General features: G+C 45.0%; 1 long non-coding RNA gene across 2 annotated transcripts in view; it reads left to right on the top strand.

Moving 5' to 3' along the window:
* LOC140332945 (uncharacterized) overlaps positions 1-14,724 on the top strand; it is a 37,686-nt gene extending 22,962 nt beyond the window's left edge. Inside the window, exons 4-5 of one of the 2 annotated variants that reach the window (XR_011921255.1) lie at positions 501-604; positions 13,771-14,724. This is a non-coding gene — a long non-coding RNA (uncharacterized lncRNA). Of the gene's footprint in view, positions 1-500; positions 605-13,364; positions 13,660-13,770 lie in introns of those variants that run through there. The other variant, XR_011921256.1, reaches the window with a different exon arrangement.
* The last annotated feature ends 992 nt before the right edge of the window (positions 14,725-15,716 follow it).

The raw sequence follows: 15,716 nt of genomic DNA, 5'->3' as shown, positions 1-15,716 counted from the left end.
GGTGAATCTTTTGTAATTAGCCACTCCTTTTTTTATAAAAGTGATGGAAATGGCCTCTGACATTCATTTTTTAATAGTACATTTTTAAGAAGAAGTTCATAAAACTAGGTATACATTAAAAATAAAATATGTTTCAGCATAATGCCAGCACCCACCTCTGCCTTTATCTGAGCCTCCTGCAATCTCCTGCACAGCAGCAGGAAGAGGGAAGAGGCACACTGTGAGCCAATCAGTGCTCTATTACCCTGTGTAAACCAGGAGAGCCTAGATACTGATACGTCATTGTCCAATCACAGTAGAGGGGCGGGTCCAGGACCGCTCGGTTGCAGCATTTTTGCCCGGAGGAAGGTCCAAGTCCTCACTGGATGGATCTCATGATTGATTAAACTCTTTTCCAAATGATTTAAGCAGTGAAAACATTCACAGATGTGTATATTATTGTGTATTTCAATGTTTGCAGCAAGTCCAGCTTATACAAATACTTTTTATTTATTCATTAGGTCTCAATATGACATAAACGTGTGTGATGCTCAGCACCAATTTTCTGGTTGTAGCTTGATGAATCAGAAGAAATCACTGAAAGCTGAAGACCGACCATCATCCGGTAAGGAATGAAACGTGCTGATGAATTATTTGCATTCCTGATTTGATGTTGGCATGAATCTGTGAAATACACAGAACTCTAAACTTTGCAGAACCCACTGATCTGCTTGGAAATCCAGTGACCTCCTAATTTCCTGTATACTCTGACAACACCGTGTCCCTGCTGCATTGAAATCCCAACCTCTGTTGTCAGCCCCGCCCTCACCTATCACATTACTGCTGCTGTGGCCCTTTAAGAGCTGGCCGATGCATTGTACAGGGAAAGGGCTCTTGGGAGATGTAGTTCTGGGTGTGTGCCCAGGTCGGGAGATAAGTTTCCAGGCCTGGTGATGAGACCATAGAGAGTAATATATAATATAAAAGAATCCAATATTTCCTGGACCTGCTCTACAGAGGGGTGCAGGGAGGTTTGGGGTTAAATCTGGGTAATGCCTTGACATTCCTACTTAATTTTTCCTTTTCCTATTCCCGTCCCCGATCTGACAAGCAGCGTCCCCCCGGCCCCGTCTCTCTCCTCTCGTTATCTGCGGCGCGGTTGTGGAGTCGATGTACTGAGCCAGCACAAAACAGATTATATTTTTATTAAAGAGACGAAGACTCGAAGGACGTCTGTCTACATACAAATGGCGATCAAACAGCCCGCCGGCGCACCAACACTTTTCATTTCCAGGCGGCAGATGTGAAGCGCAGCGCTCAGATGTTCATGGGAGGGTTTTTTTTTCTTCTTGTAAAAAAAACACAGCGCCGCTTGCGATAAAATAACGAGCTGAACCAAGCTGGCGGCTGAAATACAGAGTCACCGGGACAACATCAGAGAGATGAATTCCAAAAACAAAAATACCTCCCAGGTTCATTTTTTTTTGTCCCGCAAAGTCCTGGAATCTGAAATCAGGCTTGCAGGGGGAGGGGCTAATCATCCTGTAATACCCAACTCAGCCCTGTAGGGGGTGTAGCAGTGCTGTGAGCCAGTCAGCTCTTGCTTTGACAGGAGGTGAGAGACCTCATTAGAAAAATTTTGGCTTTGGCGGCACTTTAAGGCTGGAGATGAAAAGCATTTTGTAGAATATTGGGTGTTTGTAACGTGTTTGGCTTGGCAGCGGTGCGCGGGGAAACGTGAAACAAGTGCAGATATTGAAACAAAACTCTCTTTCGCATAATTGGTTTGGCTCGGGGTGAGGAGGAATTTGGCAGCTTTTTAGGGTAACATGACCGAAGTGGAAATTCATGTGTTGATCTGCCATTCCCGGGACACCGAGGGGTCACGCCTTCCCACGCAGCTCTCAGGATTTGTCATGGAATGGGGGGGGGGGGGGGGTTCTTGTAACCGTGTTCTGACCTCCTGCAGAAAAAATGGCGTATTCTATAGTGATCCCAAACTTTCTCTGCTCCTTACAAAACTTACCCCCACCTCTAATTCCCAGCAATGTGTTTTACATTTACTGATGTTTCCTAGTCAGTCACATGACATGTGGGGGCCCCTTCCTAGCAGTGGGGGTTCTTCATTGGGCCCTGTGGGAATTGGTGCTGAAGTTATGACATCACTGACTGCATCAAGTGTGCAGGGCCATGCGTTTAGGGGGCGGGGTCATGACCCTGTGCACCTAGTCCTCCTGGATTAGATTCCTATAAACCATTAAAAGCAAATACAAGATAATGTTCCTATGCTTTCATTTTTATTAGCAACCCGATTTTTGCCCCTCTGGAAAAGGGCAGATTTATTGCCCTGTGTGGGGTACTAATCTATTTCACAAATCAGAACTGCATGCAAAATATTGAAATGAGTCCATTGCAAAATAAAGAATAGTAACCAGCTTTTGCTACAATATTCCACTTCAATCCAGAAATGTACCACGCAGTACTTTCCTCTGCCACTAGACGTCCCCAGTCTGATAATCAGCAATGACAGGTAAAGTAGCACTGTGATAAGCTCATCCCACTCTAATATCGCCTCCTTTCAGCAGGAGGATGAACTGATTGGCTGCTTGTACTGTTTTATTCTCTCACATGCCAGCCCTGCTGTATTGGGCTACAGGGGGCTGAAATCTAATAAATTAAGGTACTTCTTCTTACCTAAGTAAAATATATAATAATAAATACACCCCATTTTTCTGTCTTCACGCCATATCACGATTACGCCATATCTGCATGCATTCCAGTAATGGTTATTTTGCATTTCCTGATGGTGACAATTGATTTCTCTGTGCTTAAATGGCCACTTGGAGTATTTCTGAAGCCCATGTGACAGGGTGACAACACAAAATAAGAATTGAGAGACGGGCAGAGTGCTGTCACCAAGAACAAAAACTTGGTGTCATTATAATGAAATGTAAAATATTAAAGGTTGGGTTTGGATGTCTTTAAAATGAGATTCAGCGTGGCTCCAGACCGTTGTTGTATTCGTCCTTGCGTCTGATGCCTGCCGTGTAAAGCGTGTCTCATCTAGGCAGCGGCGCAGTCAGCGGTGGAATACGGCAGTACCAGGGGGACGGGTGGGGTGAGAGCGCTCACATTGCTGTGTCACCGAGATAGACGCTTCAACGGCCAGGCGTGTAATGTAAGCTGTCGTCTCTGACTGATACCGCCACGGAGGATTAACTGCTGGGGACGGGCGAGCTGCGGATGGCAGCGCCATGTGGCTCTAATTCACTAATAACCAGCGAAATGTTTCATGCTCCTGGAATGAATTTCTTTACCAGCGACGAGTGTTTGAGGACAACACCTGCGGCGGGCAATATGCGGCCCGGGGTTTGGGAAGTTTAACAGGCGTGCTGCTCTTGTTTTTCTGACGTCCGTCACGCCATGTTAAGAGGTCAAATATATTGGGTTTTAGAAGATGGCGGGCAGTGCCAACACCCGCCTATGTCCCTCAAAGAGAGCTCCCAGGTGTGCACCCCCAGCTGCCCCATGATGGGGGGTTCTCCTCCACCTGGGCAATGATGTGGGAGGTGCAGAGTTTAAGTGACAACCGGGCTTCACCAAAGCACCCAACAAGGGGTAATGGGCCAGTAACTCCAATAGGCACCAAGCTGCTTTGCTGCAAAACACCAAGTCCTGACCTGATTGGCAAGGTAGCCAGAGACAGAGTAGTCCGGTAACCAAACGGAGACAAGTAGCGGGCAAAGTGCAGCCAGGGTCCAGGCAGTGAGGGTGAGTTTCCAGCTGAGATCCAAGCAGGGAGCAGGCACGGTGTATCCTGGGTTAGGTCCAGACAGGCATGGAATGGGTGGGTTTTCTGCTAAATTATCACCAACTTGGCAGAAGACATAGGTGAGGTCAGGTACCTTGGCCCTGATTTATTATTATTCTCAAAGGCTGGAGAAGATGCACTTGCATCAGTGAAGCTGGGTAATCCACCAAACCTGGAATGGATCTGGTCCAAGATTGAAAATATTTGCTAACCCCCCTAGTGGTATTCCCAAGTGTGACTCGGGGTGGATTTTACCTGCAAATAGCGGTAATCCTGAGTCACACTTGGGGTAGCTCTAAACTAAAAACAAAAACCACACTTACCTTGCTCTGCTGGTTCCCCACAGGTCCGGGGACACGTCCTTCCTCCTCGATCTCCAGCCAGCGAATGCAGCGGCGATCTCCGGGAAACCGGAGCTGGCGGGCGGATCGGATTGGATTCAACGAAAACTCATATAATATATATATATTATAAGCTACATTGCAGTTACATTACATGTTCAAATATTTTTGTTTATTTTTTTACAGATTTTTGTGATTTGTTATTTAAATTTTTATTATTAATTTAATAAATATCGGTGAGTTATGCCTACGAATTATAGCCTACAATGAAAAATACATTTCCAAAAAACTATACCACTTTTTGCATGGAAATTTACACGGTATTAGATCGCTAGGGAGACTAAGAAATAGCTAATGACTAGGAAATCCATTCGAGGTTTGCTGGATCACCCAGCTTCACTGATGAAAGTGTATCCTCTCCAGCCTTAGAGAGCTTGAATTAATCGGACCCAATGTGCTCCCCAGACTTTCGGCCTCTCCTGCAATGTATACACATAGCACATGAATGCCAGGCACACAGCATTGTGCAGGAATACCCGTGTACACCCCGGTGCATGCCCCCATTCATAAGGCTATGATCAGGGATTGGACAGGACAAACATGGCCCCTACAGGTATGGAAATCCATCAATATCAATTTACAAATTCTTGAAGCATTTTTGATATATTTGCGTCTGCTATGTTTGACATTTCCCAGATCACTAAACAACTGACCAGGGATGAGTGCTGCCTGTACACCTCTATATCTGGCCCCATATGACCGAGGTCTGTTGCAGACAAATGGCGGCCATGATAGAACTCCTGATAAAACCCCTTTATTAGTTGGTCACATCTGCATTTTTATCAGCCGTCCCTCCCGCTATGATATTGCAGCCGGCTTTTGTTGCTTTTGTCTCCTATGTATCGGTGTCTCAGAATTTGCATCTGAATCTTTTATTAGTAAGATGCTAACATAATTCCGCATCACGCGGCGGCTGGCACGAACACAGCGCTCCCTCGGAGGGGGCAGCACATGCCAATGTAAACAGCGGCGGTGTTTTTGCTGTCTCACTCTGCGGCAGACGCTCTTTGAAGGCCCCTCAAACTCTCCTTCTCTCTCTTCCTGCCCAGAGTCGGCCGTGCCGAGCAGATTAATAAAGTCAAACAGTGTGAACCGACTCGCCGGAGAGAGGAACTCGGCACGTCCCATCGGGGAGCCGCCAGTAAGCGACTTCCAAAAACACAAAACTTTTTTTTTAATAATTTTTCACTGACTCTTCTAAAATTGTCCATAAAGCTGCGCTGAGCCTCCGGGGGGAGGTAGTAAAAGAAGCCTGATGATCATTGATAGTCTAAGCTGAATTTTTCTAGAATAACTAGTTTGTTATCCCCGAGCGCCTCATCAGAAAAAAAAAAAAAAGATGCGGCATTGGACAGATTTGTCAATCAGGCAGGATGGGTATTCTTCCAAATATATTCACCGTTATATATTCATACGGAGGGGTAGCGGTGCTCTGTCATATGTCAGCATCACTACTGAACAACCGCTGAAATAAATCCATAGCATAGCCATGTGTGGACAGATCAAAGAACAGCGTAGCACAGTCACTGCACAATAGCACTGTATACGGGGTATTATTTCTAGTAATGCTCACTGCAATGTCTTTCTGGAAATGCTTTTTTCTCTTTGTAGCCAGTCTCTGCCTCCGCCAGAGTTTAGACAAAGTGACGCTATGGGGCGTACTGTAATCCTGACTTCTGATGTTGCCCACTTTGTAATGTGATAGGTAAATATAGTAATGAGGGAGACCTCTCACCCCGCCACTGGGTGGACCTGGAGTGCCAAAGTGCTTGTTGCTGGACCCCCTGAAAAGAAGAGAGGTGGATAGGACATGTGACTTAGCTTGTGACTCTCCCCTTGGGCTGATTATTAATGCCTTGCACCATTAGGGGATTCTAAGGTGACAGGCACCAACCATTCTCACATATAAGTTGGCCATCTGGAAGTTTTTGGGACCACAAAATGCCCAACATTGATAGTTTGCAGATCACTAGGCATGTACTGGGTGCAGGGTCTAAGGCACCAGCCTCCGGCTTTACCAGCGCACCCCTTAAGGAGTGGTGGACTTTACGAGGCAGTGCCCAGGTTGTTACCCTTACACGCAGGGGCTTCTGACTTCATAGGACCAATGCAGAGCACAAACAGGAAAGGCAATTGCGCAGTGGGACAAGCCAAGGTTAGGGTAGGCAGCAATTGTGAGTAGTCAGATTGGAGCCAGGGTCAGTATACCAAAGTTGTCAGTATCAGGAGATGCAAACTGGAACCTGGAAACAGAGGCTGGATGAACTCCTTGTTCAAGCATTTTAATTAACAGAACCTGCCACCAGAGGGAGTGCTGAGGCAGGGGAGATTTTAGTCTTCAGGGGTAGCTCTCAGGGGTCACATGATTCAGACCAGGAAGTCAAAAAGAATGGGATTCCTGTGCAGAGGAGTGCAAGGTGGGTGACACGGAAGAGGGCACTAATCCCCAGACCCTGCGGGGATCTGTGATATTGTGTGTTGTCCAGGCTGTTGTTGGCATTCCATGTTCTTTGAAATGGCCAATGATGATTTTTTTTTTTTGGGGGGAGGGGGGATTTGAAGCAACACCCATATTTAATGATCAGTGGTGATCTGACAAGGGTTGTCAGTTTATCTCCACCAAGGCTTAGCTGGTGCCATCTCTGGCAGCCAATTTCCACCAGGTTCTTTCTGAGGTTGTTTGGGGTTTCCCCCCCATGTGGCAGTGCCTGCATAGTTCCAGGGCCACCATCAGTGGCATTCCACTAATATATACTGTAAAGGGTGCCAATCTTTTCCTAGGAGAGTTGAGAAAGATGCTGAGATTGTCATCTAATCTGGCATAACCTATTTTATGTCAAGGGGTAGTTTAAAGTGGACCTGTCACCAGCGGTGTATATATTATGCATGCTTTGTACCGTTTACAGAAATAACAGAACCTCACCCTATGACACTGTCTTTATCTGCATTTATTTCTCTTTGAAGCCATCTTTGTTCTGGCATCATGCTAAATCACATCTACTTCCTGGACCAAGGTGCAGACTCTTGGGGTATTCACCTATAAATGACTCCTGCTGCACCACATGACCTGTGACTCTAATCACTAGGGGAGAGGAGACTGAGGAAATGCTAACCCCTGCCTGCAGATGACAACATCTGAGCATGCTGAAATTGGCTGCCTGGAATTCAGGGGTTGCATATTGTGACGTGTTGGGAAATTTATTATATAATGCGCATTTAGAACTAGGATTTGGCCCTCTGATATTTTAAGGTACGCAGCACCCACCTACCCCCAGATCACCGACCACAGCCTGACTTGTAATAAGAAAACTTTGCCATGATAAAAGTCTCGTTTTTCACATCCAATCTGTTTTTCACCTTTCCTAGCGCAATCCATAATTCTCTCCGTGACGTTTATTTCATCTGTCGGAATTTTTCTTGGCCGAGGCTCTGCTCAGATACCTCCCGCTGTGCACACAAGAACACTTTGGTCAGCAACTTTGCTGGACAGCCTCGTATCTGCTGTATAAAATTGTAATGTTTCCTTCATCGCAGGAGAAGAAACCTTTTTTACAGAATTTTTTGGCAACGTGCAAAATTGTGAGCCGTAAATCAAAACAAATCCACTCAGTAAGTTGAAGATTCGCATTGGATTGCCACTGAGTCCTCTGGCAGGGCCCGGATTCTTTGTTGTGCGCTCGCCGCTGCGATATTATGAGTTCATAGCATTGCCTTTCATTTCGAGTCACGTTCATCGCTGGAACATTTTTTGCCTGATTTTGCTGCATGTATTCTCAGTTATTTCTGAACTTTTATATGGAGTATGGAAGAGTTAGTGAATAAGGTGAATAATTCACAGACCGAAATCCAGTTTGAAAGTTGCCACTGGAATGAGAGGAAATTTTGCAGCTGGGACACCTGGTGGCAACTAAAGGGGGTTTCCCCCGCTGCACATGTCACTGCGTCTCTCTTGTGACAGCTGTAGCCAGCAGGTTTGTTTGTAAACAAACCTCATGTGATGACCATGGTTGGCAGCCATGCTGATCACAAGATCAGGAACCATGATGGCTGTTTCCCAATTACTTCTCTGCAATCCTAGAATATTTCTAAGACTGACCCTTCGTTAAGGTCCTCCCAGCACATTGCAGTACTGTTTGCTGTCAGGAAGGGGTCGCTGTAGAGGAGGGCAGGGTACATTTCAGTAGGCAAGTCTGTGACCACACCAGAAATGCCATCATACTGATTGTTAAAGAGAAGGGATGGGGGGGGGGGTCACTGACAAATGCAAAGCTTACCTTCACAGAAGGGGGTTTTACAACTTATCATCCTTATTAGAGTTCCTGAAGCTAATTCTTTTTTGACCCAGAGTCCTTCTTTAATGAAATGGAAATGGATGTGCATGGATGAGCACAGGGCGAGAATTGAGTGTCATGTTTGATAGAAGACAATTAGAGATAGATACGACGTCCTGCCGTAATGCAGACACATAGTGACATATCACGTATGACATATCCTAGTTACTCAATCACAGCATGTTAGCCTCCCGCCGAGATAACCATCTTCATTTGTCCACTGATCTGATTGCAGGAGAAGTCACTTCTCATAAGACCATTTCCAAGATGTCCTTTTAAAGGGAACCTGTCTGGTGAATCATCCGGCACCAGTCCCTATGTGCAGGCGGTGCAAGGTGACGGGGTCCTATGTATCTTCATTTAATGGTATCAAAATGGAACCGAATCATTTTTTATTTAAATACAACAGACGTATTATATTGCCCCCTTTGAGCATTTTCCTCTAGTAGGACAAGAAACAAGAGGAGGTTGTCCCCAGAGGATCCAACCTTTCCCAATTTTCCTGCAAATTAAATCCTGGAACATTTCTGCGGCTCTGAATTGGCCTCCTCAGTCACTCCGGTACCAGAATCCCAGTTTTTACTCTTATGAAAACCGTGCACCTCTAACCTGATGAACCCACAAGTCTTCCTCATTTATCAATTATTATTCATTCATATTCACACCAACACGTTTCCAGGGCCCTGCCACTTCCACGTTATCAGAATATAAGGACTCCATTTAGATTGATAATTGGAAGGGACGGACAGGATGACAATGGTCAGAGACAATGATTCTGGGGCAAATTGATGTAGTGTAAGTAAACGTTGTCTGTCTCCTCCAATACATAACCTACACAGAGTACATTCACTACAGATTCACACAAAATTCCTCAGGAGGTTCTGTAATGGCTGCAACCATTGAATGGAGCTAAGAATATCACAGGATATTTAAAGTAATGGATTATGGTGGAAATCTAAATTAATAACAAAGAGTTCTTCAAAGAACTATATGCTAACCCTAAATATAGCTTATCAAACAACATGGAGAGAAGGAAAAGTAGGGTTCTTTTTGCACCAAGAAAAATTGTATTAAATATACATTTAAACATACAACGGGTCAATATTTCACATAGGCAAATTAAGTGGCATTTGTCATAGACCACAATATTCTTTTTACGGTACAGAAATGTACTTTTCTGTACTGTAAAAAGAATGACAAATGCCACTTAATTTGCCTATGTGAAATATTGAACCGTTGTATGTTTAAATGTATATTTAATACAGTTTTTCTTGGTGCAAAACGAACCCTACTTTTCCTTCTCTCCATGTTGTTTGATATGGCAGGATATTTACCAATGGAGTCTACAAAAGAAGAATCGTCACATTATGCGGGCCTCTGACCATAGTGAGCTTGTTGGATATTCCAAAATATGACCAATAATATTGCCCCCCCTTTTCCTATTCTCCAACTTCTCCAAAGGACGAGTGTGTCCGTGGAATTTGTGTTTATTCAGCCTGCAAGAACATTTGTGCCGGTGCTGGGATGGGTGAGTGGACCTGGCCCATGATCCAATTTATCCAAAAGAATTCACTTAGCTCCTCCACATCCGGTCACACCTTGAGTTTATGGAGCTGGATTTGTACGAAGGGGCACCGTCAGCTTTGACCACCATGTTGGAAATGCACAATTGTGTATATTGTACTATGATGTTGTATTAGCACTACTCTTCCCCAGATGAACCTGATTTGGAATCATTTGGCTTGGCGTCCAACACCGCCATGTTCAACCAACTACTTACCACAGGCCAATCGGGATTGTCGTTTTCTGGGTGGCCGTGCCCCTTTAATCTGGGAATTTCTCGCTGTCTGCTGAAGTTATTAACAAGCCATTTTCAGGTATTGTCTTTGGTGAACTCAGCTAACCTCTCCATCTCATCTCTCCTTAGAAAATGTCCTCGTTTAGAAGCGGACTGGTCTGAGAGAGGCCCCCATTAATCTAATGTCTAAACTGTCTCTCAAAACTGTCGTTGGTAATTACGCTCCTAACGCAACTGGACGAGGCTCCCCGCGACTGTGTCGGCTTGGTGACATGAAGTAATTTTTTTCCTTAATTGAACAGACAAAGCCAGATTTCATCTAGTTGGGCAGAAGAGAGGAGGGGGTTGAAGAAATGGAGCACCTTATCGCGGCCCGTGTTCTGTACGTGGAACTGGCGTTCCCTGGGGCTGGGAAGAGGCGCCGATATCCTGCCTGTAGGTCTCAGACACTAGCAATATGGCTGGGGCACTTCATGCCACCTCCTTAGGGTATTTTATTGACTTGTGGCAATACCCCCAGAGGAAATAAAACACCTCTGTACAATATACAGGTCCTCTTTAGATGGCGAAATTGGTCGGGTAATCGTGGCTGTTCTCAGGAAGTGAGTGCCAGGATGGGAATCCACGCTCCAGATGCCGGTACAGTAGGCACACAATGCCTCAGGAGTCGGAGCCGTTTTATGGTCTGTGATTAACGTAGCAGACATCTGTGGTGAGGTGAAAAATTGTTTATCCGGAATGAGGACTTTAGTCATTAGGCTGTCCGGTTAGTCAACCAAAGAAAGTGACAGCAAAGTGCTGATTAAAGAAGACCTTCGGGCATGAAAGGAAAAAAGCACCACAATGTCTACTGAAAGACTGCTGAGTTGACTTTTGTGCGGTGCTCCGAATAATGGCCTGTCATGTTTTTCTGTTACAGAGCTGGGAAAATGTGTGGCACAGGAGGGACATAAAGAAGGCATTGGCCTATATAAGCCAGGTGGGCATTTCTCCTAGCATGCCAACTCCCTGCTTTCCCATCACTGCCAAGATCCCACTAGCCATGGCATAGGATCACGTGGCCCCTGTCAAAGAGTCTTGGTCACATAATAATCTGATGGCGAGGGGGGCTGAATGGTTAGATATTACATTTTTCACTTATTGGAGTGTCCGTATTCCTGAAGCTCTTGTGGGTGCTCCATGGGATAAACAATAGCAGCACCCTCACACATTTCGGGGGGGCCAGGGTAAGATATCGCCATCCTTGGTAAGAGTAATCCAATGTGTTTTATGGACCCTCAATTCTTCATGGCTAATTGGGAAATTGGGACCAGACCGAAGAACCTAAAGGGTGAATATTCAATATTGTAACTGCCAATTGATTGTTGGCTTTGAAGAAAAGGGGGGGACTCTTCCCTGACCACGTTGTTCCACACTGACAAATGTTAATAAAGTTTTCCTAAGGACCCCTACAAGTGGAGGGGCGCTACTTATTCTTTATCCTATACCAAAAGATAGTGTTGATTGGCTAGCTGTCCCCTTTTGATGGTGATCATATGACTGCCTGGCGCTGTTTTGCCCAGAACCCTGGCACAGCACATGGGCACCACTGCTGGTGATTGGTGACGTGTGCCAGATGCACCCCCCGAGTTTAGAAGGAGGAGGTCCTTGAATTCAGTTTGGTCCATTTATTGGAGATATTTAAGGGGATCCTGTCTCATCTCCTCTTTTTCTGCCTCTGTAGCATTTCAGTCCTCCGCACGCCGCGTCCACATCTCCTCCTCTGATTTCCTGTCGGCTTAACGGCGGTTGAAATGTGGCAGCTGTTAGCGCTATTGATTACCCTTGTTCTATAAAATAAAATTAATGTGCCCTTGTTGTTTCCTTAACTACCCTCGTGGCCTGTTAACATCTGTTATAGATCAGCCCGTCGTCGTAAAGACGCTTCGCCCGTCGCCGTTGTTTGATGGCTGTCAGTTAATCCGCCGATGGCTCTCTAAATGTTGATGGAGAACTTGCAGCACATATCTTGTCATAGGATGCTACAAGTCAATGCTATGTCATACCTCAGTGTTTGTTATTATTGTCTGCAACCTTCAATCTGGATACCTACATCCCAACAGTATGTGTTCTTACCCTAGACTGTGTGATATTATGGAGGAGGTGTATAGGTTTTGCACCCCACCTTATTAAAGAGGTGACAGGTCCTCTTCACTGGCTATTTGGGAAATGCAGAATTCTGTCCCCTACATGTTGGTGGAAAGCGGAGGAGCAAAGGGCTGAGCAGTGTGTTCTATCAATGGGCAGAATGCTTCCTTTTCTCCCACCCAGGGGTAGTTGATGTGCATGGGCATGGAAGGGCAGACACTAGGGGGGGTGATTAAATAGTGCATAATTCTGCATGGGGGGGGCAGTTTGGTTTATGGTGGCTGCACTGTGACCGCTCGTGGATAAACCTTCTGACTATAGGGGTCATCATAGGGGATATAGGCGGGGTCCATCAAAGTTTCGAAGGGAAGCCCCCATGATAATGTTCATAATGTTCAATAATTGTGCGAACACTTAGAGCTCAATGCTTCCTATCACTAGGCCTTCATCTACTTACCGTATTTTTTGCCATATAAGACGCACTTTTTCTTCCCCAAAACTGAGGGGGAAAAGTTAGTGCGTCCTATACGACAAATGTGTTAAAAAAAATAATTAAATTATTATACTCACCCGATACCCGATCCTGCGTGTGTCTCTGCAGCAGCGTGTCTCTCTTCTCTCCTCTGCCAGCATCGTGTTTTCTCCTGTCTGTAAAGCAAAGCGAAAGAAGCCGACACAGCGCCACCTGCTGTTCCCTGTCCTAACTGCCGTACAATAGAAAAAAAGCACAGAGTGATCAGAAGGGGAGTTTGAAAGGTACAGAGTGATCAGAAAGGGAATTTGAATGGCACATGAGTGATCAGAAGGGGAATAATCTTTCAGAATCTTTTTTTCTAGATTTTCCTCCTTTAAAATTGGGTGCGTCTTATATTCCGGAGCATCTTATATGGCGAAAAATACGGTATTCCTTTTTGCAGAAGTTTCAGCCATCATCCATGGTCACCCTCTACCTGGCCTGAGATGCCGGCTTTTATCTGACATCGTCGATCCGAACCTGACGCCTGTGCAGTGATCATCTCTTGCTGCTGCCTGATTTCCAGAATTGCCGGATCACCCAGGTTCTCTCATGATCGTCCATCTTCTCCAGTGTTGTAGAGCGTTGATAAAGCCATCATTAAATAAAATGTGAAGAACAGGTATCCGGTTTTATAAGGCGCTGAACAAAGTTCCTCATCTGAAAACAATCACTTTTCTCTCCCCCCCATTAGGCGGATGTTCTTTAAATCTCGCTGCGTGATTACTGCTGAAATAATAAAAAGAATTTTTTAGAACAATTTGTGTCTAACAATTACATGACAATTATTTTTTTTTTTTTTGGAATAGGGAGCTCTTGAAACAAAGGCAGATGTGATTTGTCGCGCAGGAATGAAACTTCACCGCGTTCCCGGAACAGCGAGGGTTGTGTGACAGGTGCTCATCACGCCAACAGTCATTGTACAAATGTAGCTGATGTAGAGATGACAGCTCTGCCAGTGTACCCAGGAGAATGACAAGCTGCTATTACTCAGAAATCACAGGGATTCAAGGCCAACCACCTCCCAGCTTATGTCATGGCCGATCCATAGGGGAGGGGTGGAGGTGTCTGAAATGACAACCATATTATCCTGCAGAATAAAACTGTCATTATTATAGGGTAGGAAGGACCTTATTGGCTGCTGTGCAACCACATACAGTTTTTATTGCAGGTTCAGTCTTCTTTGTGACACTTGGTGCCCCAATATATGGGCAGTTGGGGTTACGGGGAGGCTGGCCACAAGTCTTTACCCTACCCTTATGTTAAGAGCATACCAGGCCCTCAAGTGATACCCAACCCTAGCTAATCCTATGGCGAGCAAAGACCGAAGTCTAACTATCCATAGCAGCAAACATTAACCCAGTCTTAGGTTACCCCTGAATGGGTGAAAATGCCCTCCTATTCAGGGTATTGGGGTTTGCTGTAAGGTTGGGTGGTCAGCAGCCTCTCCATCTGTATGTAGGTCACAATGTCTGGATGGTGCTACAACTCCCATCATCTCACCATAAATAATTATTAAGCCATTGCTGGCCTTGTCTTTGGTCATAAAGCTTATATCTGCTGCACTGCTGCCATTGATTCCATTGCTTATGATAAGCTGAATACATTTGTTTTATTTCCTAAATTCTATTTGAATAAATATAAGAAACAATTAGATTTTTACAGTTTGCAATCCTTGTGTTATAATTTTGTAAATATCAGCTTTTACTCCCATGCTGTTCCATATTCTCACCAAGCTATTCAACATTTGGGTTTGTTGGTTTCCTTCTGTACATAATCGGCACTCCAATAGGGAATTCCCGGGACTGTGTAGGGCTCATTGGATTGGATGCAAGTCATTCAGATTGTAAGATTCTACTAAATGCTCACATAACAGGACAGACGAAAGAACTGGTGCTGGTGTATTTAATCAGCAATGTGTGTATATATTATCAATCTATATACAAAAACATTTGTACTGCATGCTGCAGTAATAGCTGGAAGTGTAAGACTAATATATTAATGTGCTTGGCATTGAAACATAAGTCTGACACTAGGCCCGCTTTATGGCATCATTACAATTTGTATATGAAAAACACTTGTCATTTTCTCTTTGTTTACTGTGCAGACTCCAGAACTATCCATCCTATGAACAATATAGAAATTTTGCTAACAAGAGTACTGAACCAGATTGCTTGCCATGCCATAGAGCTGCAGTGCTGATGACTGGGCTCCAGAGGGAGGCAGAGAGCCTTAGAGATTGCTGCCTGCACTGTACAGTTAGGAAAGAGCCCTCCAGGTATGTGCAAGGTGAGTGCAGGACATGGGGTGGAGGATACTCTAATACCCTGCATGTTAGAAGAAATTTTTTTGTATTCCTATATGTATCTTGCTTTGTGTATTTCTTCCAGATCTGTGCATGAGTTTCCTGTAATACAGACCGGGTCACTGCTGCACTCCGCTCTCATGTAGGATGATTGGTCTTGTATGCGCCCCCTGTAGTGACAATTGCATGTCATGTGACCACGGTGGACCATGCCTTGGTGGTGTGCGCTGGCACAGTGGAATCTCCACCTATGACAGACGCACAGTACTTTGTCACCCGTGCCTAAATCAGGACTTCACAACAGGATCCCCTGCGATCACTTATTAACCCCGCAGATTTACAAATAATTAAAAACTGCTTTTGCAATAATAAACCTTTTCTGATAGGATGTGGATCCGAGGGGTCACCCAGAGATCCACAGCTGACCACCCAGGTGATGGCATTACTGTA

Source organism: Pyxicephalus adspersus, chromosome 6, assembly GCF_032062135.1.
Source record: "Pyxicephalus adspersus chromosome 6, UCB_Pads_2.0, whole genome shotgun sequence".
In the NCBI taxonomy this organism is placed as follows: Eukaryota; Metazoa; Chordata; class Amphibia; order Anura; family Pyxicephalidae; genus Pyxicephalus; species Pyxicephalus adspersus.
Note: the sequence above shows the minus strand (reverse complement) of the source record. Positions and strands in the feature narration are given on the sequence as shown.